Source organism: Pelodiscus sinensis, chromosome 11 (assembly GCF_052426305.1).
Source record: "Pelodiscus sinensis isolate ZL-2025 chromosome 11, ASM5242630v1, whole genome shotgun sequence".
In the NCBI taxonomy this organism is placed as follows: Eukaryota; Metazoa; Chordata; order Testudines; family Trionychidae; genus Pelodiscus; species Pelodiscus sinensis.
In genome coordinates, this window is record NC_143062.1 from 42,101,337 (window position 1) to 42,129,298 (window position 27,962).

Sequence of the window (27,962 nt, forward strand, 5' to 3'; positions counted from 1 at the left end):
TCAAAAACATTGCAGGGATGGGGAAGAAAAACTTGCTTTAAAAATCAGAGAGGGGAGGGGAAACCTTCCAAAGAAGCTGTGTCACATCTGTTAAATGTTTGCGGCAGGAGAAATCCCGAAGATGGGCACTCTGTTTTCCTCCTGTTTCATGTTATACCATTTAGCAACTCTGATGCACTATTATCTGGGGGGGGGGGGGGGGGGGGGGGGGGGGAGGGATAGTGGTCTTACTGTAAATTAGGAAAGTGTCTCAAAGGCGACTCTTAAAAAACAACAAATAGTCTAGTAGCACCTTAAAGACTAACAAAACATGTAGATGGCATCTTGAGCTTTCGGGGGCAAAACCCCCTTCTTCAACGCTCACGATACCATCTACATGTTTTGTTAGTCATTAAGGTGCTACTAGACTATTTGTTGTTTACGTTTTTCCTGTTACAGACTAACTCTGAAGCTCTCAAAGGGGACAGACAGACAGTGATCTTTATATGGAATATGAGGCGAAGACTTCTGTAGTATGGCTGTTACTAAGAGTGCTGACTGTGCCACTCATGTGGCACCTCTTGGTATGAGGTTCACAACAGCATGTTGATTTGGGCTATGAAAGAGGCGTACTGTACTATATGCTTACTGTGCTGGTTGGAGGTAAAGTGCCATGTTGACAGCCTTTGGGGAAAAATAGAAGGGAAATGGGCAAAAGGGCTGCTAGTTACATGCCTCTTTTATCCCTCAGCCTGCAGTTTAATCTAATCTCAAATTCAATTGATACTATTGATTAGATTCCTTTCAAACCTGTGTTCCATGTATAGGTAACTCAATGTGTGGTAAAATGTTATTCTTTTCATATGTGACTTGAGTATAAAAGGTGAAAGTATACAATTAATTTGTCTGCACGTTCTTGAAAATTGTATGCTGGATTTCTCTGAAAACGCTGTATGGAACAATATTCCCAGCAAATTATTGTTATTTACTATAATTTTTGCCTTTATATTTAAAGTCAAAAAATTATGTTTCCTTTTGGTACTTAATGGCTTTGTATGATATTTTTAGAAACCCGGTCAATTCTTCCTCTAGTACGTCTTCATGAAGAGTCTTAACAATACACAAAGTACAACTTTATAGGTAAGTTATTTGTATGTATCGATAATTGTGCACATGAAGTTTTGAATTTTGAAAAATAAACTTGGAGGGGATTCTGGAATTAGGTCACAAGTACATGTCCATTCTAGGGTGAGGGTTACTGAAATTGGTTCTTCAATTGCTGGCCTATGTGAAATGAGTTGGTAGTCTTTAGTTCTTTGTACCGCTCGCTATTTTGTAAATATAACTATTATATCTGGCACTCCTAAAAGGGAGAAAAGTTCCCTGAGGAGACCATAGTGAACATTAAAACTAAATCCAAATTTTGAATATGATGGTGTGACGGCGCGTCGGGGTCCCCTGCCTCCTGCACCCCCGTAGTGGCACAAACAGACTCCACCAGCCAGTAGAATAGAGGGAGTTCATTGCTTCTCCAGGATACAGTACAGCACAGATGTAATCTGGTTACAGGAACTGGGCTAGGAGGCCTCAGTGCCCCGCCTTGAGATGGGGGGTGGCTGGGCCCTACAATCCCAGCCCCCTCCCTAGCTCCTTCTCCCCTGCTTCCCAGACCGAAACTACCACTCTCTTCCATCCCTGCCTCCCAGCCAGGGCTCCACTCCGCCTTCTTCTCATTGTTCCGCTCCCTGGGAGATAACTGGTCAGACAGGTTCAGAGCCCCCTTGCATAATGACTCATCCCTTGCCCTGCTGGGCCGTGCTGCCGACAGTGGAGGTCACCCACAGCCCACTGCCCAGCATAGCAACCAGCAAGGTACCCCCCCACACTACGTCACAGATGGTAATGAGGCCCCAGACAAATGCACAGAATGAAAACCCTAATGTTTCACAGTCACACTGCTTCCTTGTAGCTCCTTTTTCCTTTGCTCGTTACCTGCAGAAACAGTACCATTGTGAGGAATGGATGTTCTGTAGCACACTGGCTTGGGTACGACCGTGGTTGGCCATTTCAGCAGAGAAGCAAGCCACATTATTGAAACATTGAGTCATTTAAATATGGAGATCAAAATTGTCATGCGTTTATTTTTGTTAACTGTAAACCATTCTTTGTATTGAAATGCATACTTATACCTTTTGACAGTTAAGAGAAATGGTAATTGTTTTAAAATCACTAGGTGTGTGTGTGTGTGTATTTTTAAAATTTATTTGCACAAGGGATTAGGGATAAGGAAATGGTAGATATTTAGGAAAAGAAGCTGTAATTTTGGCCAGGTGAGACAGCTACACTGATTTGTCTCCTACCAAAATGCAGACTTGTTTGTGAAATATGAAAGAGAAAGATATAGTCACTTCCCATTCTGTATGGGTGAAACAGATTGTTCCTTCCTAAGTGGAGTACTTTGCATTTGCCCTTATTAAACTTCATCCTGTTTTCCTCAGACCTTTCTCCAGTTTGTCCAGATCATTTTGAATTATGACCCTATGCTCCAAAGCAGTTGCAACACCTCTCAGCTTGGTATCATCTGCAAACTTAATAAGTGTACTTTCTATGCCATCATCTAAATGATCGATGAAGATATTGAACAGACCCCTGCAGAATCCCACCTGTTATGTCCTTCCAGCATGACTGTGAACCATTGATAAGTACTCTCAGAGAATAGTTATCCAGCCAGTTATGCACCCCCCGTATAGTAACCCCATCTAAGTTGTATTGGCCTAGCTTATTGAGAAGGTCATGTAAGACCGTATCAAATGCCTTACTAAAGTCTAGGTATACCACGTCCACTGCTTCTCCCTTATTCACAAGACTTGTTATCCTATCAAAGAAAGCTATCAGATTGGTTTGACATGATTTGTTCTTTACAAATCCATGCTATCACCTTATTTTCTTCCAGATGTTTGCAGATGAATTCCTTAATTACTTGCTCCATTATCTTCACTGGCACAGAAGTTAAATTGACTGGTCTGTAGTTTCCTGGGTTGTTCTTATTTCCCCTTTTATGGATGGGCACTATATTTGCCCTTTTTCAGACTTCTGGAATCTCTCCCAACTTGCGTGATTTTTCAAAGATGATAGCTAGAGGCTCAGATACCTCCTCTATTAGTTCTTTGAGTATTCTGGGATGCATTTCATCAGGCCCTCGTGACTTGAAGACATCTAACATCTCTAAGTAATTTTTAACTTGTTCTTTTTTAATTGTATCTTCTAAACCTACCCCATTTCCACTAGCATTCACTATGTTAGGCATTCCTTCATCATCAGACTTCTTGTTGAAGACTGAAACAAAGAAGTCATTAAGCACCTCTGCCATTTCCAAGTTTCCTGTTATTGTTTCTCCCTCTTCACTGAGCAATGGGCCTACCCAGTCCTTGGTCTTCCTCTTGCTTCTAATATATTTATAGAATGACTTCTTGTTATACCCTTTATCTCTCTAGCTAGATTGAGCTCGTTTTGTGCCTTTGCTTTTCTGATCAGCCAGGCAAACTTGTCTTCATCTTGTCTTCATTTTGTTAGTGAAGATTTATAATGGACAGCAATACAGAGATGTGTTTTACCAATATTTTTGCTTGCCGTAACATTGTTTTCTACAGCACAAGCACTCTGCATTTCTCTTCTCTCTGTATTTTTGAAGACTTTATATTTTTGGTGAACCAAGAAACAGGATCTTATGAGCAAAGTAATTTATTCTACTTCCAGAAACTTGTTTGCAAGGCTGGGAAAAGAAGCAACAGATGGTCCAGATGGCTTGAGAAGGTACCAAAGAAGGTTGCAAATCAATGAATGGGAAACCAGTGCTGTCTTCAAAGACCTTGGGTTTCAGTTCCCTCTTGAAAGGTAGAATAGTACACGCAAGGCTGAAAAATGCCAGAGCAGTCACCTATGTCAACAAGGAAATTGAAAACCAGGTGTGATTAAAATATTAAAAGAAGTTACTGTCCTGGGGATAAAGCAATTTATCTGACCTATTGGCCATATTTTTACCAAACAGGTTCAATCACAAGGTGGGACTAGCCTAATAGAAAATCATTTTCTGAGTGCATGGGATCTTCATTAGCATCTGCAGCCCAGCCAGTGAGATGTTGAGAGCTTCCGTGCTTACTGGCAGCCTCCACGAAGCACGAAAGGGCTCTGAGATTTGAGTTAATTCTGGTAAAAGAAGGGAGAGACCTGCAAGGTAACAAGTGCCTTTGATGCTTTCTCTCCTCAACTGGAGTTGAGGGTACTCATCACCTGGTGGGATCAAGCCATCAGTACTGCAGATACCTCCATTGAAAGTCAGTATCCCTTTTATGTGGGCTTGTCTAAAGGCTGCCTACACTTGAAGGGATCTAGACAGATCTCTTTTCCTCTGGTGGATACTTAATTGGACCTTCTCAGGAGAGTAATGTTCAGTTGTCTGTCCTAACACCTGTCTGCTTTTTCCAGGAGGGGTCAGCAAGCTCCTATGTGCGTATCTGTTTTCCAGGACAGGTTGGGTATGCATGGCTCCGAGAAGGTACTTTCATCAGTGCTCTGCTGTTCCTTATATGGACATAAGGAGCAGCAAATGAATGGTCATAGTGATTTGCTTTTAAGCACAAAATAGCCTTTCTTCATTTCACTGCAAGTTCCTTTTTTTCCCCAGCCTTTGCTCGTAGCTCTGTGAGCGGGCTGTAGTTGACCTAAGTATTATACCCAGCATTCATGCTTCTTATGCCTCCACACTACACATTTTCTCCCTATTTAAACCAAATTCTCCTCTGACATACAAAGCTGCAACCCCCACTAATATCAGAATATTTAATTTCTTTTCTTTCTCCACTTCCTTCCCCCCCTCGCTTTTCCTTCTTCAGTTCTTTTCACTCTGTTGCCAGCTTAGCTATCCCTAAGGTTAATGTTGTTTGTTTGTAGCCAAAGGACAGGGAATCTCAGATTGAGATAAGATACTACCAGGAAGTGATTCCTTGGTGGAGGGAAGAAGAAATGCTTTTAGCCTTGTGACCCCAATTGACTAGCTCCAGGTTTGAGCCTGATGCAAGGTGGCCTGCCCAGAGGCAATAGTTTGTTCTCCACTTTCTACCCACATACGCTTTCCAGGTGGCAGCACCTGATTTGTACTAGGGACCAGTATTCACTCACAGGATAAGAGAGACACTTGTTTGATTTAATTCCTGTGTTGAACCACATCCCTGTTTCAGGTTTACATTCTGGTCCCAGCCAGTGTTCCCGCTAATCTTTTCTGTCCACATGCGGATTTTTTTCTATCCTCGGGGGGAATAAATTTTATTTGCACCAAGATAGGTGTGAATGTGCACCACCAGTGGAACCAAAAAACTAGCTGTGGGTGCTCAGCTAATCAGCGGGGCAGCATTTGAATGCTGAACAGCTGCGCAAGTGCACAACTTGCAGGGAACACTGGTCTCATTAGTGTTAATTCTTAAGAGCCACCATCCCATTGCCCAATGATTTCCATCGTGGTGGAGCACATTGCTGTTCTTTTCAGTCTGTGGATACTTCTGATTCCCCCCAAAGCAAATGAAGATTTTCTGTACAGGACTCTGTAAGAGTGTAACACCACATAAATGTTCATTGTAATTTGCCTTTGAGCACAAGATAGGTAAGAGAGTAACTGAGAGCTCTGTCTCCTGTGGATTAAGTACAGGGAATTTATTGGCGGTCTAGGAGGCCATGAAGTTTGATCAGTTTAGTGTTGTCAGAGTGGATTTTAAAAGGACTGTTGTACAGCCTGTCTACGACTTACGAACTGGTTATGGACCAAGCAATTGGTCGTAACTCAGTTTGTTCGTAAGTCAGACCCCATTGAGTTACAAGCGACCGCACTGTTCGTAAGCGCGGATCGTGTTCGTAACTCGGGGTCCGCCATTTATGACACTTTTGGTCGTAACTGCGAACAGTCGTAAGTCGACCGTTCGCAACTTGGGGACCGGCTCTGTCATTTCTTCAGTTTGGAAAATAGATCTACTCTAGAAACCTAGACGGCACCAGCTTAGGCTGTGTCTGTGTCAGAGTGTGTCTGCACTTGCACACAGCGGCGCTCCCATCTTTCAGGGAAGACACAGCAGGAAAGGGAGAGGTTCTCCTGTCACTAATTATTCCATCTCCCCAAAAGTCGGGAGCCGGGTTGACAGAAGAATTGTTGCATCCTTGTTGGTTAGCTCAGCATAGCTCGCGCAGGGATGTGGATTTTTTTCACTCTCCTGGAAGATATAACTATACTGATGTAAGTTTTCAGTGGAGACTGCCTTGAGTAATTATTTAATTCAGCCATTAAACGGGATAGACCAGGGGTGGGCAAGAGGCTGCCAGCGGGCTGGATCCAGCATGCCAAGACATTGGATCTGGCCCACAGCTGCCTCACTGAGACCATTAAGCTCAGCGGCAGCCACTTGAAATTTGGCTGCTCTATTCTGGGAGAGAGGAGGGAGTCTTTGTGCTTTGTCCCGCCCCTCAGCAAAATCTCTCAGCTCTCACTGGTCAGTTTCCAACCAATAGCAACTGAGATATTTTGCTGGTGGCAGTGGCAGCCAATGAAGCCTCCTCTCACTCCCCACTCCTTCACCTTGCCTGAGCCACGTGGAGCAGCTTGTGAGTGCAGCCTTCAGGTTCCTGCAGGGCTGCTGACTGGGAGCCGCCTAGGTAAGCGCCTCCCAGCCAGAGCCCCCTCCCCCCCAACTATCTGGCCCAGGCTACCACCCAAACTCTCTGTACACCTTTCCCCTAGGTCACAACTCCCTCCCAGGCGCTACATCCTCTCCTACACCTCTTCCCCAGGCCAGAATCTAACATCCATAACCCCTCCCTGCGCCCCATTCCCCTGCCCCAAGTCATCATCCAAACCCTTTGCACCTCCTTCACACAGGTCACAACTCCCTCCCAGACTGTGCACCCCCTTACTAGAGCCCCTCCCTCAGGCCAGAATCCTCTCCTGCACCCATACTCCCTCCTGGACTCTGCACCCCAAGCCTCTGCCCCAGATCACAACTTCCTCCTTCACCCAAACTCCCTCTCAGTCTCCACACCTCCTCTTGCATCCCAGTCTCCTGCCCCAACCTCCCTTCTGCCTTCAACCTCTGTCCCAGACCCCAAACCCCCTTAGTAGAAATATGGCCCTTGACCACTTGCCAAAGTCTTGACGTGGCCTCCCCCATTAAAATTATTGCCCACTCCTGGGATAGACAGTCTGGCGCTAGATGCTGCGTGAGTTGTGGCCTCTTTCCTATATATTAAACCCTGTTGCAAGAAGAGATGTGATTTGGCAGAAATTATTTTAAGATGTTGTCTTGTCCTGTTGGCCAACTGAGTGTTTGGTTGCTGTTTGGTGGGGTTTTGGCTACTGAAAGCACTCTCAAAACGGTGAGATGGAATGGCAATGGTAGTGGCTTACAAAATGAATAGCTGTAAAGACACTCTTTTTGAAAATCAATATACAGATGAGATGGAAGAGCATGGTCATGAAGGCTGGATGGCTGATGGAAGCAAGTTCATAGAAATGGAAATGACTACGACTGAGGTGGAAGAAAAACATAAAGTGCTTGATGGACTCCAATCAGGAGGGCCAGATAATTTCCTTCCTAGAATGCTGAAAAACATCACCAGTCTGTTAGCAAGAATTTGTAATAAATCTAATTGTGGGTAGGATTGTGTCCTGGAGAATAGCTAATGTCATGCAAAAGTTTAAGAAGGTCGGGGGGAGTGATCCAAGCAATTTCAGAACTGGCAGTTTCACCTCAGTAGTATGCAGCGTTTTTCCACAAATTATGAAGGAAATAATTATTTAAATTCAAGGAGGTAAGTAAATGGGATGTAATGCCTCATGGGGTTTACCAAAGGCAGATTATGCCAAACTAACCTGAATTTTCTTTTTTGAGAAAATAGCTGATTTTTTTTTGTAGCACCCGTGCAGTAGATCTAATATTATCGTATGGACAATAAAGCATTTGACATGATGCCATATGGGATATTATTAGTTTAATTAGGAAGGTGGGGATCAGTTCAAGAGTTGTAAGGTGGATAAGGAGCTACTAAAGGAGAGAAAGCGAAGCGTTATCAGACTGGAGTGTAGTTACTTGTGGAGCCAATCTTGGAGCAGTTTTACTCAATATTTTGATTAATGATGTCTTAAAAAGTAGGAATGTCTAATGAAGACATCTGATGATGCAAAGATGGGCAGCGTCATCAATATAGGGGAAGACCAGACTATTATACAGGAAGATCGGTCTGACTTTGAAGACTGGAATGACAGAAATGGGATGAAATTCAGTAGTACAAAGTGCAGGGTCATGCAGTTATATGTCAGTAATAAAAAAAATTTGGCTGCAAGCTGGGGGCTCATCAGTTGGAAGTGAAAGAGGAAGAGAGACACCTGGGTGTATGGGTTGATTACAGGATGACTGAGCCACCAGTGTGATGCAGCTGTGAAAAAGGCAATTGTGTTTCAAAGGATGTAACACGCGAGGCATTTCCTGTAGAGGTAGAGAAGCATTTAATGTGATTAACCAAGATGCTGGCAAGAGCTCGGGTGGAATACTGGGGTACAATTCTGGTTCCCCTTGATGAGTTTCAGACAGGAACAGGTGCAGAGAAGAGCTACTAGGCTGATCAGAGGAATGGAAGCCCATCTTATGAGAGGAAACTGAGTGAGCTGGGCTTGTTTTAGCCAGCAAAGAGAAGGCTGAAAGGGGAGATATGATTGCTCCCTCTAACTACAGCAGGGAGAGAGATTTAAGCTAAAGGATAATGTTGGCCTGAGAATGAATGGGTATAAATCACCCATTAATATTTTCTGGCTGAAAACTAGAAAGGGAGTTTCTGGAATACCCTCCCAATGGAAGCTGAAGGAAAACAATTTGAGAGGGCTGGACAAATGTATGAATTTGGTGGTATGACTGAGTTGGTTGTGATGGTTAGGGGGCAGGGCTCAGCATCCCTACAGTTCACTTCCAGTATGTTTTATGTCCTCACGAGCTTCAGGGCTTCAATTGGGCACTCAGAGGGATCAGCAGGGAATTGCCCCATTCTGCAATCTATTTTTTTTTTAAGACTGCTTTCTCGGACACATCAGAGAATGTCATGGCTGGAGATGGGACACAGAGGAGTAGTTTTTTGGGACTAGAGATGTAAAATCCCGTTTAATTGGTTAGATATATTTTTAACCAGTTAACAGATTAAAGGGGAGGACGAGTGATGGGGAGGGTCACTCCAACTTGGCTGGAGGGCCTCTCCTCCTCCCCCATACCCACCACTTGGCTGGAGCACACATACCCCTTGCCACAGGCAGGGATGGTCTGGCCAGGCTGGAGCAGCCCCTGCCTGTAACGGGCCTGGATCTTCTTGAACGGAGGCTCCTCTGGCAGGGATACCAGGGTACTCTGCACGCAGGGGCTGCTCCGGGGTTCTGGCCGAAACAGCCCCTGTTTGTGGGGTGTCCACGCCTGCTATGGGGCTGGAACAGCCCGCTGCCTGCAGCAGACAGGGAGCTGCTCCAGCCCCCACTGGTTAACTTCAACTGGCAAGCCTCACCCATTAAGGGGAGGAGGTGTATCAAGCATTCTCTCGCGCACACGGATTAGCCGGGAATTTTGCACTTAAGCTGGGCCTGGGCAAAATACGGCCTGTGGGCCGGATCGGGTCTGTCAAGCCACCGTATCCGGGCTGCAGATGCAACAGTGAACTTCAGTCAGGGTCTCCTGCTTGCCCCACAACCTTGTATACCGCTCAGAAAAGTGGCTGCGGGGCTGTTTCCCTAAAAACTGTGAGCCCGGAGGGGAGAGAGGGAGGCTTCAGGTGCTGCCCCTGCCCTTATCACAATACCATTGGCGGGTTTCTGGTCTGAATAACAGGCAGCCCACGAAGCACCATGCCCCCCTCCCCTCCAGCTCAATTATTCACACAAGCTGTGCAGGTATGGGGTAGGCTTGCTGGCTGGCTGAGAAACTTTTTAAGCTCTTCAAGCATTTAGCTTGGCAGGCAGGCTGGTTGGGCTACTGGCTGGTAAGTCTCCTGGACAGAGCCTGCCTCTGGCACCGCAGCCCCTCCTTTTCCCAACCCCCTGCCTCCTCGCTCAAGATACCCAAACCCTCTGCACACCTATTTCACCCCTATCCCCTCCCAAATCTGGCATCCCAATCGCTTGCCCCAGATCACAGTCCCCTCCTACCGAAGCTTACAACCCAAACTCCTCCACCCTGTCCCCTCTTCTAGGTCAGAACCTGTCTTAAGTCACATTCCAAAACACTGCATCCCAGTCCCCTGCCCTACGTCACAACTACCTCCTTCACACAAACTCCCTCCCAGACCCCACTCTCCCTCCTGCACCCCAATCCCTTACCCCAAGCTCCCTTCTGCACCCAATCTCCATCCCTGACCCCGCACCTCCTCCATCAATATAATGGAAGAGTGTCCGAGGGGTAGCCGTGTTAATCCGAATCTGCGTAAACAACCAGAAGTCCTGTGGCACCTTACAGACTAACAGATTTATTGGAGCATAAGCATTCATGGGTAAAGACCCACTTGGTCACATGCATCTGAAGAAGTGGGTCTTTACCCATGAACGCTTATACTCCAATACATCTGTTAGTCTATAAGGTGCCATAGGACTTCTTGTTGTGTATGGAAGAGTGTGGCCCTTGACCATTTTCCAAAATCTTGATGTGCTTCCCCCCCCCGCCCCCGTCCGAAATTATTGCCCACCCCCGATTTAAGCATTTCCCTGCCATTACATGGCCCTCAGTCACTGGTGCACCTTTGTCCCTCCTGTTCTCTCTCTCTGGCACAGAATAATCTAGTCTCCTGTGGGCTGTAATACTTTGGTCTAATTTCACTTGTTGAATTTAGTGGTGCTTGGTGGTTGGATGGCCTGTGATCCACAGGAGGTTAGATGGATTGATTTGATGGTTCTTTTTGGCCTTATACTCCATGATTGTGACTACATAGATGAAGTATTACTGCGGTGGTTAGCAGGAAATGATGGAGACTCTAAAAAACCAGAAATGAAAGCGTGTGTGGGTGTTTGGATATCTTGAGAGATGGTTTTCCTTTGGTGGAATGAGGGGGTGGAGAATACACCGGTGCAGTGCAAGATCCAGAACTTGAATATAAGCTTTCCAAGCTGACAACTGGAGCTATGGTGCCCAACCTCATGCATTTCATTAGCAGCTTAAAGATTATTGTGAATAGGTTAAAATTCTTTTGATTACCTTTTCCAATAAAAATTTCACTTAGTAATAGAAGAGAAAATGAATCTTGCTCTTATGGTTAATATATTACAGTTACTTTTAAGAATTGACTGTTGTGGGAGGATGCCCATGGGTTAAAAACATTGATTTTTAGCTTATTAATTCAGTGGGATAGTTGCAAGATAAAACATCATGAGGGGAAATCCTTGTCTTAATAAAATCAATGGGAAGACTCCCATTAGCTTCAGCTGGACAAGGATTTCACTCTCTATTGGAAACAAGTGTTAAGCTTTTCATTGACCTACTGACTTTTTGTCTTAAACAAATGAATTTAAAGTTGGCAATCCTATATGTTTTAAAAATTCATATAAACTGGTCTGAAACCTAAATAACTAATACTCATTACTAGAATATATACGCAACTGAAGGCTCCAGGCTGATGGACTACCTATTTCTTAAAGTTCTTCAGATGACTATGCTTTGGTTCTCTTCATGAGTATGGCTATTCCATTAATAATGCTTATTTTTAATAGGGAACACTTTTCTTCTTACTGACATACTAAGAATCCACTCTTCTAAACAGCTCCTAAAAAAAAATCAGAGGACAGCATTTTTGATTTGTGGTATGCTACGTTTCTGAGCCATAGAGGATGCAGAAAACTTCATATCCTAAAATTTTGCTTATATCAAAGTTTCTTCTTCACTTTTTTTCCTTTGGTAGTACAAATGTTCTTTAGCGACGCATTTGATAACACAGTGCATATTGTATTCATATTTCAGAAAGAATCATTTCCATGAAAAGTTTTTAAAAAATAAATATTATAATCAGCGAAGCATCATAAATAACTTTTATGTCTAAATCAAGCTATTAAAAGCTTTTTTATTTTTAAGTAGATAGGGGAATAAAATAGCTGCATAGTTCATAAAGTGGTATACTATTACTGCCTGCTGTGCCCATGAATTATGCCAGCTTTTTACACTTGTGAAGTAAAAAGCAGATTGGAACTGTGATCAATGTATTATCCTATATTTCTTATTGTGCATTATATTTCCTTTTTGGGAACCTTTGTAGACTAAATGGCTACTAATGACATAATTACAATTGTTTGTCACCACCATAATGTGTGATTTCCTATCTCATCATGAAGATGTAAGTTAGATAAAGGAGGAGTTTTGGCAGGAAGACAAAGTGCAGTGATTTATTAAAGACCAGATGTGGTTGTTAAAAGCTTTTCTACAGAAGGCTCAATTGAGTGATGTGAAATAGGAACGAAAGCTCTGAACACCACAGTCAATGGTTCTTGGTGTGAGTGACACAGTTGCTCATAGAAGCATGACAAATTAGCTGCATGTTTTATTGTTGTGTACAAATTTATGTTTGAATTTAAACAGCGTCAGAAAGTTCAGAATAGCTTATGCCAGTAAAGTAGATGTTTAAAGGAGATGATGATGCAGAAGCAGGGCAGATGCTTTCAGGGCTGTACGTTCTGGCAAATCTGCTCAAGAGTATATCAAGTTCCAAAATTGAAATTTATATTAAAGAGAGGTTAGTGTGGCAATGCGAAGATTATCGAAAGCAAATGTGACAAGGTATTCATCAGCATTGTTGATTCTATAGGGAAGTGTAAATCAGCATAGTTCCACTAAAGTCCAATAGAGGAACTGACTTGCCATGCATATCTGTGTGGAGAGATTAACCATATAAGTATACCCTCAGAACAGGTCCCTTGGAGGAGAGGCATGTACGCAAAATGAATGAGCATTTCATATTAGTTACCTGGGTTAGCTCTGTGGAGATAGCATGTTGGGCCTCTGAAAGAGACCTAGCAAACGAATGATTAGTTCTATGGCTATCCCATCTTGCCAGTGCATTGAGCAGTTTAGTTGTATTTTAGGTGGGGGGAGGGGAAGTGTTTATTGAACTTTTGGGTGAGCCTTTTTAATGGATTCTGGAAGGGTCTGCAAATAGACTTTGCCAGAGCTTCGTGTTGCTCTTTCTCTTTTGGCTTATATTGCTTTTGTGCAGTCCACTGTTGTAGGAACACCGTTTTACCACTAGTCTACCAGCAACACCTGCAGCTTCCAAATTCCTGTCCTTCTTTCTGACTCATCCCTCCCTAAGGAAGTACTTCCTAGTGCTAGCTTAGGAGTGTTTCCATGTGGTGGTGGTGGGTTTTTTTTGTCTGTGCTAGATTGTTGTATATTTTGGGAATGAGCCTTATAATTGTATTTACTACGAAAAGCATTGAGTACCTTTATAACATAATAGATAAGAACACTAGAAAGGACATACTAGGTCAGACCAAAGGTCCATCTAGCTTGGTACCCTGTTTGGAGACAGTGGCCAATACCAGATGCCCAAGAGGGAGGGATCACAACAGGTGTAATCCTCAGATGATCCCTCCCCTGTCACCCACCTCCAGAGAAACAGAGGCTAGGGACACCATTCCTGCCTATACTGGCTAATAGCCATTGATGGACTTAACCCCCATGAATCTATCTAGCTCTTTTTTAAACCCTGTTAAAGTTCTAGCCTTCACCACATCCTCTGGCAAGGAGTTCCACAGGTTGACTTTGCACTGAGTGAAGAAAAACTTCCTTTTGTTTGTTTTAAACCTGTTACCTATTTAATTTCATTTGGTGACCCTTAGTTTTTATATTGTGGGAATAAGTATATAATTTTCCTTATTCACTTTTTCTATACCAGTCATGATTTTATAGACCTCTATCATATCTCCCCTTAGTCTCCTCTTTTCTAAGCTGAAAAGTCCAAGTCTTTTTAATCTCTCTTTATATGGGACGTGTTCCAAGCCCCTAATAATTTTTGTTGCCCTTTTCTGAACCTTTTCCAATGCCATTATATCTTTTTTTTGAGATGAGGCAACCATCTCTGTACGCAGTATTCAAGATGTGGGCGTACCATGGTTTTATATACAAGCAATACGATATTTTCTGTTTTATTCTCTATCCCTTTTTTAATGACTCCTAACATTCTATTTGCTTTTTTGACTGCTACTGCACATAATACCAATACAGTAAACTTCCGATAATCCGGCACCTTTAGGACCCAGGGGGTGCTGGATTATCAAATATGCCAGACTATCAGAAGGGGGGGCTATGAGGGGTCTGGAGTGGGGTGGGAGGGGATACCACCCCAGACCCCTCATAGCCCCCCCCTTACAATAGTCCGGCTCTGCCCCAGGAGTCCCTGATTCAGCTGCTGCTGGTCAGTTTCAGCAGCAGCTGAATCCGGGATGCCTGCAATAGAGCAGCTGGGGTGCTGCTGGGTTGGTCCCGCAGCGCCGAGGGGTGGCGCTACGGCACCAACCCAGCAGCACTCCAGCTGCTCTTGGGGACGCCTGGGACAGAGCAGCTGGGGTGCTGCCGGGTTGGTCTCGCATCCCCGAGGGGCAGCGCTACAGGACCAACCCGGCAGCACCCCAACTGCTCTTCGGGACGCCTGGGGCAGAGCAGCTGGAGTGCTGCGGGGTTGGTCCCGCAGCGCCAAAGGAAGGCGCTGCGGGACCAATCCGGCAGGACCCCAGCTGCTCTGCCCAGGGCTTCCTGGAATCAGCCGCTGATCTGTTTCAGTAGCGGCTGACTTGGGGACCCCTGGGGCAGAGCAGCTGGGGTCCTGCCCGCAGTGCCGAGGGGCGGCGCTACGAGACCAACCCGGCAGCACCCCAACTGCTCTGCCCCAGGTGTCAGGATTCAGCCTGCTGGTGAAACTGATGCTGCTGGTCAGTTTCAGCAGCGGCTGAATACCGACGCCTGGGGCAAAGCAGCTGCGGTGCTGCCGGGTTGGTCCCGTAGCGCTGCCCCTTGGCGCTGCGGGACCAACCCGGCAGCACTCCAGCTGCTCTGCCCCAGGTGTCCCCAAGAGCAGCTGGGGTGCTGCCGGATTGGTCCCGCAGCCCCGAGGGGCAGCGCTACGAGACCAACCCGGCAGCACCCCAGCTGCTCTGCTCCCGGCTTCCCCGATTCAGTTGCTGGTCAATTTTAGCAGCAGCTGAATGGGGGAAGCCTGTCCGGCTGCCCCAGCACTTCCGGGTTCCTGATGGTGCCGGACCATCAGGAGTCCCGGAGCATTGGATGCTGGACTAATGGAGTTTTACTGTAATAACAAATGATGATGCGAGATGGACAAAGCTAAGTTTATTCTTCCATTTGTTCTTCCTCACTACCAAATGAATGAAAGTCAAGATGATGTGACTGAAAAATTATGTTGATTCTGTGATACTTTTCCTGTATTGCAAGACAAAGCAGGTGGAATAAGGAGGCAGATGGTGGGAATGGAAAGATAAGTATCTAGCATTTAAATACTTGCCCACAGCTTAACTGGAGTTCTCTAGTGTGGAAATTTAAAGTTAAAGTTTCACAAAAGTGTCTTATTGGCAAACTTCCCAATAGTTTCTGGTTTTGGTGTTTGCACCACTCTTGGTATAGGCTAAAACCAGGAAGGTATAGGAGGCTTGAAAAAAAAGATTAAAACAGAATAAAATGTAACCCACTTTTTTCTGAATCTCAAATAAATGTTGGTGCCATTCACCTGGAGGGCAATCTCAAGTGGACAAAACTCTTGCAAGGCAATGTAACCTGAACCTTCCAGAAGCTAGTGAGGTGCATGAAGGGGGCTGTTAGACCACATTAGCAGAGAATAACAAGTTGCCGGTAGAGATGTAAGCAAGTATTCAACTATAACCAATAAGCCTAAGCTTACTGGGTAGTCAACTTGACTACTTGCATTCCTCCCTCCCCTTTGCTGTCTCTACATCAGAGGCAGCAAGGGGAGGAGGAAGCAGGAGCCAACTTAAAAACCGGTTCTCCCCAGCACTGTCTCCATAGTGCCACTTGTGCTCCCCCTCCCCCCGCTGCCTCTAACAGAGGCAACAGTGGGGAGGGGTAACTGAGGCTGCCACGAAGCAGCCCCTGTCCACAGGGGGTCCCAGGTCCCTGCTGGGACCCCTGCAGACAGGGGCTGCTGGACCCGGCGTGCTGGAACTGAGCAAGCCCGGCTCGGTCCCAGCTTGCGCAGGGTCCAGGACCTACTCCCGCTGAAGTTCTGCAGTTTAAGTGTAGTAGAAGCTGGGGCTGCTTGCACATCCAGCTCTTCCTACATTGAAACTGCAAAGCTGCAGCCGGAATAGCTCCTGGACCTGTCACGAGCCGGGACACGGCGTCTTCCCCTGTCATCTAATCACGCAGTCAATAAAATTCTATCGACTACACAATTAGTTAAATACCCGCTAAACATCTCTAATGGCTAGTTGCCAGTATTCATCTCTAAGCAGAGGGGCATTCAAATAGTAGATATGGAAGATCCAGCTGGATGGGCGTCACCTTCTTTGTATCAGTTTTCTCCTCTTCCTCCTGCTGCTGCTGCTATCCATTGGGCTCTTCTCTACTATATGTTTGAGAAAGTTTGTCTGTCTCTCTGTTCAAGAAGTCCTCCTAAACGGTAGGAGCCACAACCACCAAATTCGGAAGATCGCTTCCTCTTAGCATAACTTAAAGCAAGACCAGTGTTTGGTTGTGCCAGGAAATCAGGGTGTGTCTGGAATGGGATTGCTTCTCATCACACTATACGGAAAAGGGACAGAATCACCAGGCAGAAGACTGTTTGGGATTGCCCCAACCCTGAGTCTTCTGCCCTGGTGCCTTTTAAGGAGAGGGTAGAGATGAAGCTGCCCCCCCTCCCTAGTTCATACTGGGGATGTTAAGCAGGTATTTAGCTAATTGAGTAGTCAGTAGAATTTGTATCGACTAAACGATTAGTGGATAGGGGAAGGTGCTCAGTCCTGGCTCACTCCAGGTCCAAAATCTACCCCCACTGTGGCTGTGCATTTAAAACATAGTAGGAACCGGGCAGGCAAGCAGCCCGGCTCAGGCCCCACTTGCGCTGGGTCTGGGACCAAACCTGCTGCAGCTCTGCAATTAAAAACGCCGCAGGAGCTGGGGGCAGGCTGCCGGGTTCCTCTTGCTGTTTGGTCCTGCACTCGCCAGGACTGAGCTGGGCTGCCTGCCCAGCTGTTAGTAGCCCCTGTCCATGGGGGAGTCCCTGCAGAAAGTTAGGACACTCCACGGGCAGGGGGGCTTTGAAGCATCACCCCCCCCCTTTCCCCACTGGCGAGGGAGGGCAGGGGGCACCGCAGAGACAGTGCTGGGGGGAACCAGCTTTTATGCCAGCTCCACCCAGCACTAGCTCCTGTTTCTCTCCCCAGCCCTCACCCCCCGTCTGCCTTTGATACAAAGGCAGCAAGTGGGGGAATGCGAGTAGTTGACTCAGCAACCCGATAAGCCTAGCCTTATCGGGTAGTCGACTACTCCCTTACATCCCTGAATCATACGCGAACCTTGCTGGCCATTCCCATTCATCAGGCAGCGAGGGGAAAAGTGCACCGTTTGCTGCCTTTCTGGCTCTGGCTCTGGCTCTGGCTCTGGCTCTGGCTCTGGCTCTGGCTCTGGCTCTGGCTCTGGCTCTGGCTCTGGCTGGGGAGTGAAGCAGGCAGACAAATTCGGACCTACCCGAGCTGAAGGAAATGTACCCACCCCTCCCTGGGCTGTGCCAGCTGGAGCTGCACTGACAATGGAGAAGTACTTCTCACCTTGGCCCCAAGCTGCTGTGGTAAGAGAAGGGGCTGGGGTTGTCTCCTCTCCTCCTACTGAGCCCCCCCTTCATTCTCAGCCACACCCCAGAGCAATGATTGGCATGAAGCATGTACATTTTCATTTTATTTTCCAAAAACCAAAAATGAATGGAGTTAAGGATCTGAGCACGTCCGGGTAAACCTGGTAAAATATAAAGGAGAAAGGGAACTGGTAATTATAATACCTCCGAAGTAGTAATTTTAGTGGAATAGATGTCCGTCACTTCCGGAGATAGAGGAGCAGGTTCAGAGAGAACAATGTGAACTTTCCACTTCCTCTTTCTGGCAGTCAGATATTCCAGTTAATTTTTAAAATATTGTTTTTTTTTTTTATTTCTGCTATTCTTGCTTGTTTAATTTTATGGAAATATTGTGGCACTTCAACACTGCCTCCTCCCTTCCCTTCCCCCTCCCCCCCCGGCCACCTGGCATCATAAAAGAAGGTAGGAAAGTATTGTACCAGGTAAGAGGCTGCTTTTCTTGTTATAACTGTCCTGATCAGAAGTGGGCAGTTCCAAAAATCATCTGTGATTTCTAGCCCTGTTTGATAGGCCCCAGGAATTCTGGTAGTTTGGCTACGATTTTCCCCTGTGCCCCAAGGCTCCAAACCTTTTGGGAAAATCATCATGATCACATGACTGCTTATTTATTTCTCAATTTAATGTGTGTTTGAGTGATTTTGGTAACCTGCTTTCTGCAGTTCCGTAGCAGTATTGAACTGATAGTGTCTCGTTTGCGTTCATTGTTAACTTTAGTAACGGCAGCGAGGCTAATCAACTTTTCTTGTAATTTTATATAATTTACGTGCTATAGACGTAATGCAATTGCGTGTCTGTAATGCAAAACAAAGCTTAATTGGTCTAACTGGCTAGATCAACTTTAGGAGTGAGTGATTTGCTGCGTGTTCATATACCCATGGCAAAAGATCTGGGAACAGAACATAAAGTCCATCATTGGCATAAGACTCCCATTGAGCTCAGAAGGAGCATGACATGGCCCATGGATCCTTGGATGAAAAATGTAATGTTACATTAATGGAGCCACTGAACCATTTATCCTAAGTAGCTGGTTTGGGTGCATGGGGAGGACAGAGAAAGAAAAACTACTAATGGTTTTTCAGCCTCTGTAGCCCTACATGAACATCCTTTCTCCTAGAGGCAGGCATGGGAGAATCCGTATAACACTGGATCCTTTCGGTATGCCCTGACCTCTCCACCCCCACTGCATTGCTGTCATTCATGGTACACCAGCAGAGTGGAGGTGCTTGGCATTAAAGTTGAATTGACCCTTGTGGAATTCAGCTTCTTGCCTCATGGAACTATACTGGTTCTACTGTCAAATAATTCTCTGTGATCCTAGAGGTGGGAGGATGGGTACATTGTTCCATAAAGGAAGGTAATCTGTTCGAGATTTAGACATTTAAAAAAGGCAATATGGAGATAGTTTCAGATGCTTCATTTAACCAGTTGTCTTTCTGCCAGCGTCAGTGGTTTTACAATCACATTTTCCAATTTTTAAAAGATGTTTCCTTTTGTCCGGATTGTTGTACAAACTAAAAAAAATAAAATGACAATACAAGGGAAATGGTGAAACTCACTATGCGACAAAGGGTATGTCTAGACTACATCCCTCTGTCACCAGAGGGATGTAAATTAGACATACTGAAATTGCTAATGAAGCAGGGATTTAAATATCCCGCGCTTCATTAGAATAAAAATGGCCACCGCTTTTTGCCGATGCGGCAATTTGCTGGCAAAAAGCGGCAGTCTAGATGGGGATCGGTTGGCAAGGAAAGCCTTTTCTGATCTATCCCTTATGCCTCGTGCAACGAGGTTTACAGGATTAGTTGGTGACAGAGGGATGTAGTCTAGACATACCCAAAGTGCCGACAAACACACAGAGTAAACAAATTGATGATGTGGAAAAAATAGTTTATTTCAGTTATAATTAAACAATTATAAATTTGATTGGGGGTTAGGTAGAGATCTAAAATGTTTAAATAACAATGTTAACCCCTCTTCTCATCATGAGAACACTGAAAAAGACTACTCAGCTGAGTTTAGCCAATGAAATAAGTCACAAAGTAATAAATCGCAAGGAAATGTTCAAATCTGGGGATGAAAGTAGGTCTATGTAGTGAAATCAGATAAAGTTTCTGTGGAAGAACTCTTTGAATTTAGGCCCCATTCTTCAAGGACTCATACATGTGCTTAATTTGATATATGAGCAGCCCTCTTAAACTCAGTGGGCTTACTTCTAGTATGTAAAGTTAAGCACACACACAGGTCTGTGTGGCATCAAGGTCTGCTTCGAGTGCCTTCTAGAAGCAAATGCTTTAACTATATTAAATATGACTTTAGATGTCTATTCTGCTATCCTGAAAGGGCTGTTAATAGCAAGAATTGGTTTGAACATCCATTTTTGTAGACATTGTTAATACCATTGTTATCTAATTAGCATCCTTTGTTCCTTCGTATATGACATTGGATGGGCAAGTGTAAATGAAATAGACTCTGAACATTTTACGACTCGTTACTGTGAGACTAGTGCAGTTGTTATTATTAAAATCTAGAGACTTGGCTTTAGACATTACATCATGTGAAACCCCTAGACAAAATGGATGGTGATCAGTTTTTGATTATAATAAAATTTTTAATATAAGGCATTTTTGGATATGTGTCATGAATATGAGTCATGTATTTCACACCAAACCTGACCTATTATGATTACATTTCTACTTCATGGGGTTTTCAGTATTTAAATACTTAATTCTATGGTTAAAAATGATTCATATTCAAATCTATTTTTATGCTTTATAATTAAGTATTGCTCGTACCTATAGTTTTACTATTCTTGGCTATATTATAATACTTTCCTTAATTTGACCCATAAAACTGTCAATTTCTTTATTAATATATTACAAGGATATCTCATCAGAAAAAAAAGAGTTTTGAAGGTGTCATACCATATCTAATCGGAATTTCAGTTTGGGGATTTTCTCATTTCTTTCATTTCTTCCTTTTGTAAAACATGAAGATCCTTTCTAGGTAAATTAATCCCTTCAAAGGAGCAAAATAACTTGCTTTTCGGAAAGGGTGATTAGAGTCTTATTCTTTATAATCTTAAATACCACTTGTGTTATGCTGAACAATGCATGAAAAAAATGACACTGGTTGGTAATCATTCTTTTTTTTTCTTAACGAAAGCCAAGTATGTTACAATTATATGATCATGGCAAAGTGAGCTTTCTACTGGGAAAAGCGTTATGTAGAGTCCCGTGAAATTTCTGAAGTTTAAGTATTTTTGTAAATTAGGTTGTTCCTAGTTAAACAGGTGGCTTTAAAAGCTGGTTTCACTGTTGTTTTAATCATAGTTTAGTTACCATGGAGAAATATGCAAGTTAGCATTTATACACAGAAGTGAAATTTATGCTGCATAGATAATAGCCTAAATTTAGCATGCCTTAAGTTTACCACTTCCTTAAAAAAAGAAAAATAAAAAATATACAAGCTATATCATTATACTACCACACTATCAAGAAGTTATTTTATTGAAAACATTTTAAATTTTGAAAGGCATAGTGTTTTTCTTATGAGTGTTGTTGATTTCATGTTCAGTGATTAGCTGAATTTATCATATAATGTAAGATTGATTCTGGTTTGTGTTATAGTACAGTGAAGTTTAACAAGGGATTTTGCAAAATTTTAAATCCTACCTTTATAATGTAATAGAGAAAGATTCCAACCATTGGATCTTGAATATATCAGGGCAGATTTCTGAGCTTCAGTGGAGAAAATATTGGCAGAGGGAACAGAATGGTACCAAACTTAGGGACTATTCTAATTTATCTGAACTTTTCTAAGCAAGCTTTAATATCTAGTGTGTGGCCTGTTTCATTCTATAATTGACCATTAGCTGCATAATTCTTTGTGTTAATACTCTTTTGTCCAGTGTTCTTGGGCAACTGTAAGGTAACATTCCTGCCACTTTATTTTATTAGGACCTCAGAGGTAGTGCTAAGTTTTCAAGGACAAATGTAGTAAAAGTAGCATGATCCAACACGAAGTCCCCCAGCACACAGAGAGCAGCAGATCCCTTTCAGCACCAGCTGTTCTCACAGATATAGATTGCTGCAGTGAAATTTTCTTAATATAATTCAGGAAGCTCTAGAGAATTCTCCAAAACAACTGTGCCAACAAGGAAAATGTTGAATTTTTCATCAGCTGCCCAATGCTGAGAGTTAGTGGGCAATCCGTTCATTCATGACCAGATGTTCAGTGTAGTAACACTCTGCAGTTAACTTGAACCTTGTGGCCTGTTTACCATTGGTTGCAAGGACATTGGCAGCAACCTGGCATTGGAGAATTGTGGCCTGAAAAAGTGAAAGACTGAAATGTGTATCTGTGGCTTCCTGGTTTTCCACCAGCGACCAGACAAGGTAGGGAGTGATGAAAGAAAGAAATGACACAACATCAATCATCACAAAAACAGGGCGAAAGCACCTTTATTATATGACAGTCGTCTTCAGGAAACAGGAGGCAAATAATTCTTTTTCTCATTTGGAAATAATGGTATTTCTAATGTACAGTTTGACCTGCTTTAATCTGATTTGTAAACCATAACTTTTTGCTTAAATTTAAAAACTGTGGGAAGACAGCTGGCTATCAACATTGTAAGACTGTGCGTGCATTCTCGTGTGTGTGTGTGTGTGTGTGTGTGTGTGTGTTAAAGTACTACGGTCATAGTATGGTTAACTTTGTAGAGTCTTATTTGAGTTAAAATTGTGTCACGACAGTTGGATAGTGTTTAGAATCCTTCATTTGCAAAGGGCTCATGGTTTCTTTCATAAAGATACATTTATGCCTTATGCCATTTTAGTGTGTTGTGCTAGGCACTAGCACACAGAAAAAAATAGTATTGAGTAGGAGTTCTGGAATAAACAGTGTGACTTTCTACTTTGAAAAGGATTCTTCCTTAAAATGATTAACTCTGTTTGATTCTGGGCGTGCCAGCTGGCTAGGAAAGGAAAGGCAGGATTTGATAACATTTCATTTTCCTTAGATGTCTGGATCTTGTATCGTTTCCTACATTGCATTTCATATGTGTTTCAAAATAACATAACTATTGATTTCAAAGTGGATTGGTAGATGTAATTACTATTATCTTATGCTGTCACTGTAGCCCTTATTTTTCAATACGGCTTTTAAAGCATGTCCAAAAAAAAAAAATTCAGTCAATGCAATAGTTTGGCTTTTAATTTAAGGAATAGTTTTAGCATAGCAATACTATTTCATGTTCCAGTTTTTAAACATGATACATTGCTTTCTGCTCTGTGCTGCTTTCTCTAGTATGCACGAGGTTAGATTGTGCAACTCTGACTCATCGTAGTGAGCACTTGCTCACATGAGTAACTCCTGTTGATCTCAGTCAGACTGCTTGTGTGAGCAAGTGCTCACTAATCTTGTGCAGTCTCGCTTGTAGTGAATGTGACGGTCACTGATCGGGACACTGATCTCCCTGTGGATCTTCCTCAGAGCTGAACCCTCCCTGTAATTATGTTTGCTTTGGCAGTACTTTCTGGCTTTAATTTGTAAAGTCTCAGTGAAACCCTCCCTTCGCATTTCCTGCTTTGGTAGAGTAACCCTGTTGCATATTGTGTAGAGAGATGGAAATTCATCATTTACTATGGTTGTGAATCTGAGCCTGACTTATCCTCCTAACTAAACTAGAACACTTTTACAGACAAGCCCCTTTGGGTTTCTGACTTGTCTTACACTTTTACAAACACTCACATGCACACATAGTTTAAATTACAGTAGATACAGGTTTGTTCCCTTTTTAGGAGGAGTGGCAGAATAATCTTGTTTGCACTGATGATAGCTTACTGATAGAAAAACGAGAACAAGTTTACAGTAGCTTTGACATTAGTTACCTTTATTCAGCATGCTCCAGCTGCACTGAGCCCTCAGGAAGCCTTCAGCATGCACACAGTTTGTTCTTGGGTGTGAAAGCAAACAGTATTTGAGTTGGCAGTAACTTCCCTTTTAGAGAAGTTTGCTGCCTCGGCAAGAAACCGCAGCATGAGCTTTCTGCTGTTGAATGTTTCCACTGGCAGGATGGCCTTTTTCCACATTTCCTTGGTTTAAGGAAACAGATTTTGAACTTTTTTTAAAGACAAAATGCCAACATTTAACAGCTGGAGTTAGTATATAATTTATGGTTTTCCCTTCATGCTCTTTTGGATGTATAAAAATTAAAAATCTGTAATTATTGAAGTTATGCAAGTTATTGCAAAAAGAATGATCAAAAATGGATTTTCTGTTGTGAGGATTTCAAGAAAATCCTTGTTACCTAAATAGTTATTCTGAATTATTCTCTGTTATAATTACTACCATTTACCCATATGGCTTTACACCTATCCTACAGAAAGATGTTTAAGGAAGTCCTTTGTCTCTCCTCCCAACCTTCCCTCCTGGTTAATCTAGTTGGGAATGTGATTTGATGGCTTTATTTTTAAATTTATATTTTTGATCATTAAATCTTTCTTTTCTTGGTTACCCTTCCGACTCGAACAGTTCCTTCTGGAGTCGCTAACCAGGTACAGCAAAAAGTGATTTCACACTGCAATTTGACAAGCTGAAGGATGATGTCTAGAACTCCATTTGCTTCCTTTTTGCATAACCTTATTTTCTGCAGTTCTATCTACATTTCTCAAACTTCAGAATGCATCTTTTTTGGTTATTAACTTCAGATCCCAACCTCAGTTGTTAGAATTAGAAACAGATCAGATTCAGGAAATTAATGCAGTCAGCCAATAAATTATTGAGCAACAGTTACCATAAGTTCTGTGGTATTTTTGTTCGGTCAGTTCAGGGATACTAGTTTTGTTTTGCTAAACACGACTCCGTTAACATCTGTCTAAACACCAAGAATACATTACAGAACTCTTAAAAAAATCATCACAAAAGAAGCTTTGCTGTAATAGTTTCCCTATTTTCACAAGCTGGAGGTGGGGTGGAAAAGGGAAATGAGAAAGTAAATACATTATGCACAATGCTGTTCATATAAAAATCACTTAATTTGTATTTTTAGATTTAGAGGCAAAAGTATGTTGCCGTGATGAACTGCAGTGTTTGAGAAACTTATTTTTTATTTTCAGAGACAGTGCTCATTATTCATTTTTATCTGCGAGGCTTGTAGACTTGATTGGATTTATTATGTATGCTGCATGTTTATGGCATTTTTATTGTATGCTGTTAATTTGTTGTAACTGCTGCCACTTCTTTCCAAGGACCCCTTAGAAACGCGTATGTGTCAACAGTTACCTTCCAGTATAATAAACTGAATGCCACTCCTTAAGTTCAGTAAAGGCCATAATAATATTAATATTGAGCCTTTTAAAACTCTTCTGTGCCTGAAGAAAGTGTATGCTATTTGAGCCAGATCCTGCAGTAAAAGTAATTACATTTATGAAGATGATAAAAGGGAGTGTTATAGTTCAAATGAACAAAAAAAGCAATAGGAGTTTAGAGCCTTCCTACACTTAACAGTCATCACACACCAAAACTTTGTCATAAACATGAAGGGAAAAAATGTTCCCCAGTGTGAATTCTTGCTAAACAGAGCCATCAGTTTTTGATGCTGACTGCAGGTAATTTTTAAATATGAGCAAAGCATTGAAAAATTGGATTATGTAATTTTTGTATTTCAATAACCCATGATGAAGGCAGGTACTGGAAACAGCATGAGATTACTGCATACTTATTGGTAACAGAATAGAGCTGAATAGAAAGGTGAAGAAGAAAGGTATTAAAAAGCAAGATGACATTCCATTTTCTCATTTCTTATGGTTATTTTTATTCCTATGTATAATGCGTCCTAGATATATATTTATAAATACAGCTGGAGGTAGAATTAAAGTGGTGTATTAAAGGTACTATTGTCTTTAAAATAATGGTTAAATTGGTACATTTTATTTTCAGTTTCATTTCTTTGATTTCAGTATAGCCTGTTGATGAATCTAACTGATGAATCTTATTCTGTGTCTCTAGCTATATTAACTTTCTCAATGACAGAGGCAGAAACGTCCTCTAGAGAATGATCAAGGGATTTTAAAATGAATGGAAACGGGTATATTCTCCTTTGTTGTGATCATGGACTTGTGGTTATTGAGCCTATAACATATAATGATGGGTGATGAGTATGATATCTCAAGAATTGATGCTCTCAGGTGTAAAATGCTTCCTCATTTTTTGTGAGTCTATTATGTATATTTCAGTAGAATTAGTTTTGTGAGATGGCTGGGTTTCAGTGTTTGCAAAAGTGAGACAGAAAACACTGGTAGCCAGGTATAATATATTCTGGGACAACTCACACTTGCCCAAAGGTTGGTGAAATTTTTGGCATGGTCAGTGTAAAGCAGGGGTGTCCAAACTTTTTTCAAAGAGGGCCAGATTTGATGAAGTGAACATGCGTGAGGGCTGACCATTTTGCCTGACATTCTTTGAACCATTAAAATTAAATGCAAATTAACTATTTTATGCAAAGTTTATTGCAAATGGCATACTTTTCATTTCGTCACATGGATGACAAATCTAAACAGGTGTTAAATCACTCTGCCTTTCCTATCTGAAGGCCAGATGAAAAAAAATCCAGGAAGCTGAAATATATGTCAGGAACATTGTAAAGTACATTACATATTATTGGTAATAAAGGTTGTCTGTCAACTTTTAAGTTCAAAAAATATGAACAGGAACATAACACCAAGTATACATGTTGTGTCCAAATATATTTATAACTGATTTAGACCAACTGACATTAACTGAGATTTTACAATGTATTCATCTCAATACATATGGATTCGTTGGGGGCCATAAAAGATAGATAATGCCAAATTACCTGTGGGGCCGTATTAAACCGGAAAACGGGCCGCAATTGGCCCCCGGGCTGGACTTTGGACATGCCTGGTGTGAAGCTATATTGAGAGCATTAAACTCTTTTCACTTGTGATGCAAACCAGGTTTCATGTTAGGCCTCCAAATGTTCTATCACACCGTTAGCATATTCACCTACTGTTCTACCTTGACTATCATTGAGTGCATATTTCGTCTTGTAATAGTTGTCCATATGTGTACTTGGGGAATCACACCTGCTTTTTTCATAGTAACAGCACTGCTGAGGGAGATAGGAGTTGTAATCCTTTTTATGTTGAAAGCTGATTGGACTTTATAGCGGAGATTCAGAAGAAGGAGCGAGAGGGGGACCATCACTTAGCAATTTGAGATGTGAGGATATCTGTGAGGCGTTTAAAAATGATATTGTCAAATGTCACATATAACCCCCACACTTGTTTTCAGTAGGTTTTCTGCATGCCTATTTGAATGTAAAATTTGACCCAGGATGATATGGACAATGCCGAATGAGTAAAAAAGAAAGCTATCTCAGCTTGTTTTGTCTCTCAGAATGCTTGAGGTGTGAGGACCCTGCTAGTGCCCAAGAGGACCAGACTGCTGTTTTTATATAAAAAGATAACAACTTGTCTAGTGCATAATGTGGGTAGAGACCCTTTGCATTACATAAGACAAATCAGAGTGAGTTAGAATAAGACCTAATTAATGAACTAAATAGACTGTAAATAATAAGTTACAAAGATAGAGTCTCATATAGCAAGCAAGGGCTTGACCATATAGTATTCACTGAGCCTTTTATCTGTAGGCCATAATATTGTGGGGTTCTACAGAGGCAGCAGCAATCCCTGGCTTGAAGTAATAACAACAAAATTGTGTGGTTTCCACGTTCAGCATCCCCACTATAAAAAATTGTTCTAGCACCTCTGATGATGCCTATTTGTGTCCCAATATATATAGGCATATAGGTCCAGATTTTCAAATCTGCTAGTTTGTATTGCATTAGAAAAACTGCACACACTTTTTTCTTAATGCATGCCCATATCACTTAATTTTCAGGTGTTCTGAGCAACCTGTTACACACCTGCCATTTTCATGTACATGTACTTGCTTTGTATTGAGTGACTTTTGGCATGCGTTAGGTACTTAGAAAATTTATACCAAGCCTGTGTTGTTTAAAACAGATGATCTTTTTA

General features: G+C 42.6%; 1 protein-coding gene across 35 annotated transcripts in view; it reads left to right on the plus strand.

Annotated features, from left to right (window-relative positions):
• The window catches only part of FOXP1 (forkhead box P1), a 561,728-nt gene that overhangs the window by 165,438 nt on the left and 368,328 nt on the right, over positions 1 to 27,962 (plus strand). For 5 of the 35 annotated variants that reach the window (XM_089781249.1, XM_075938602.2, XM_075938593.2 and 2 more), the window contains one exon: positions 1,048 to 1,119. The exons of 27 other annotated variants lie outside the window; for them this stretch is intronic. The gene's annotated coding sequence lies outside the window, so the exon portion shown is untranslated. Of the gene's footprint in view, positions 1 to 1,047; positions 1,120 to 21,559; positions 22,299 to 27,962 lie in introns of those variants that run through there. 3 more of the 35 variants (XM_075938623.2, XM_075938622.2, XM_075938619.2) reach the window with 3 other exon arrangements.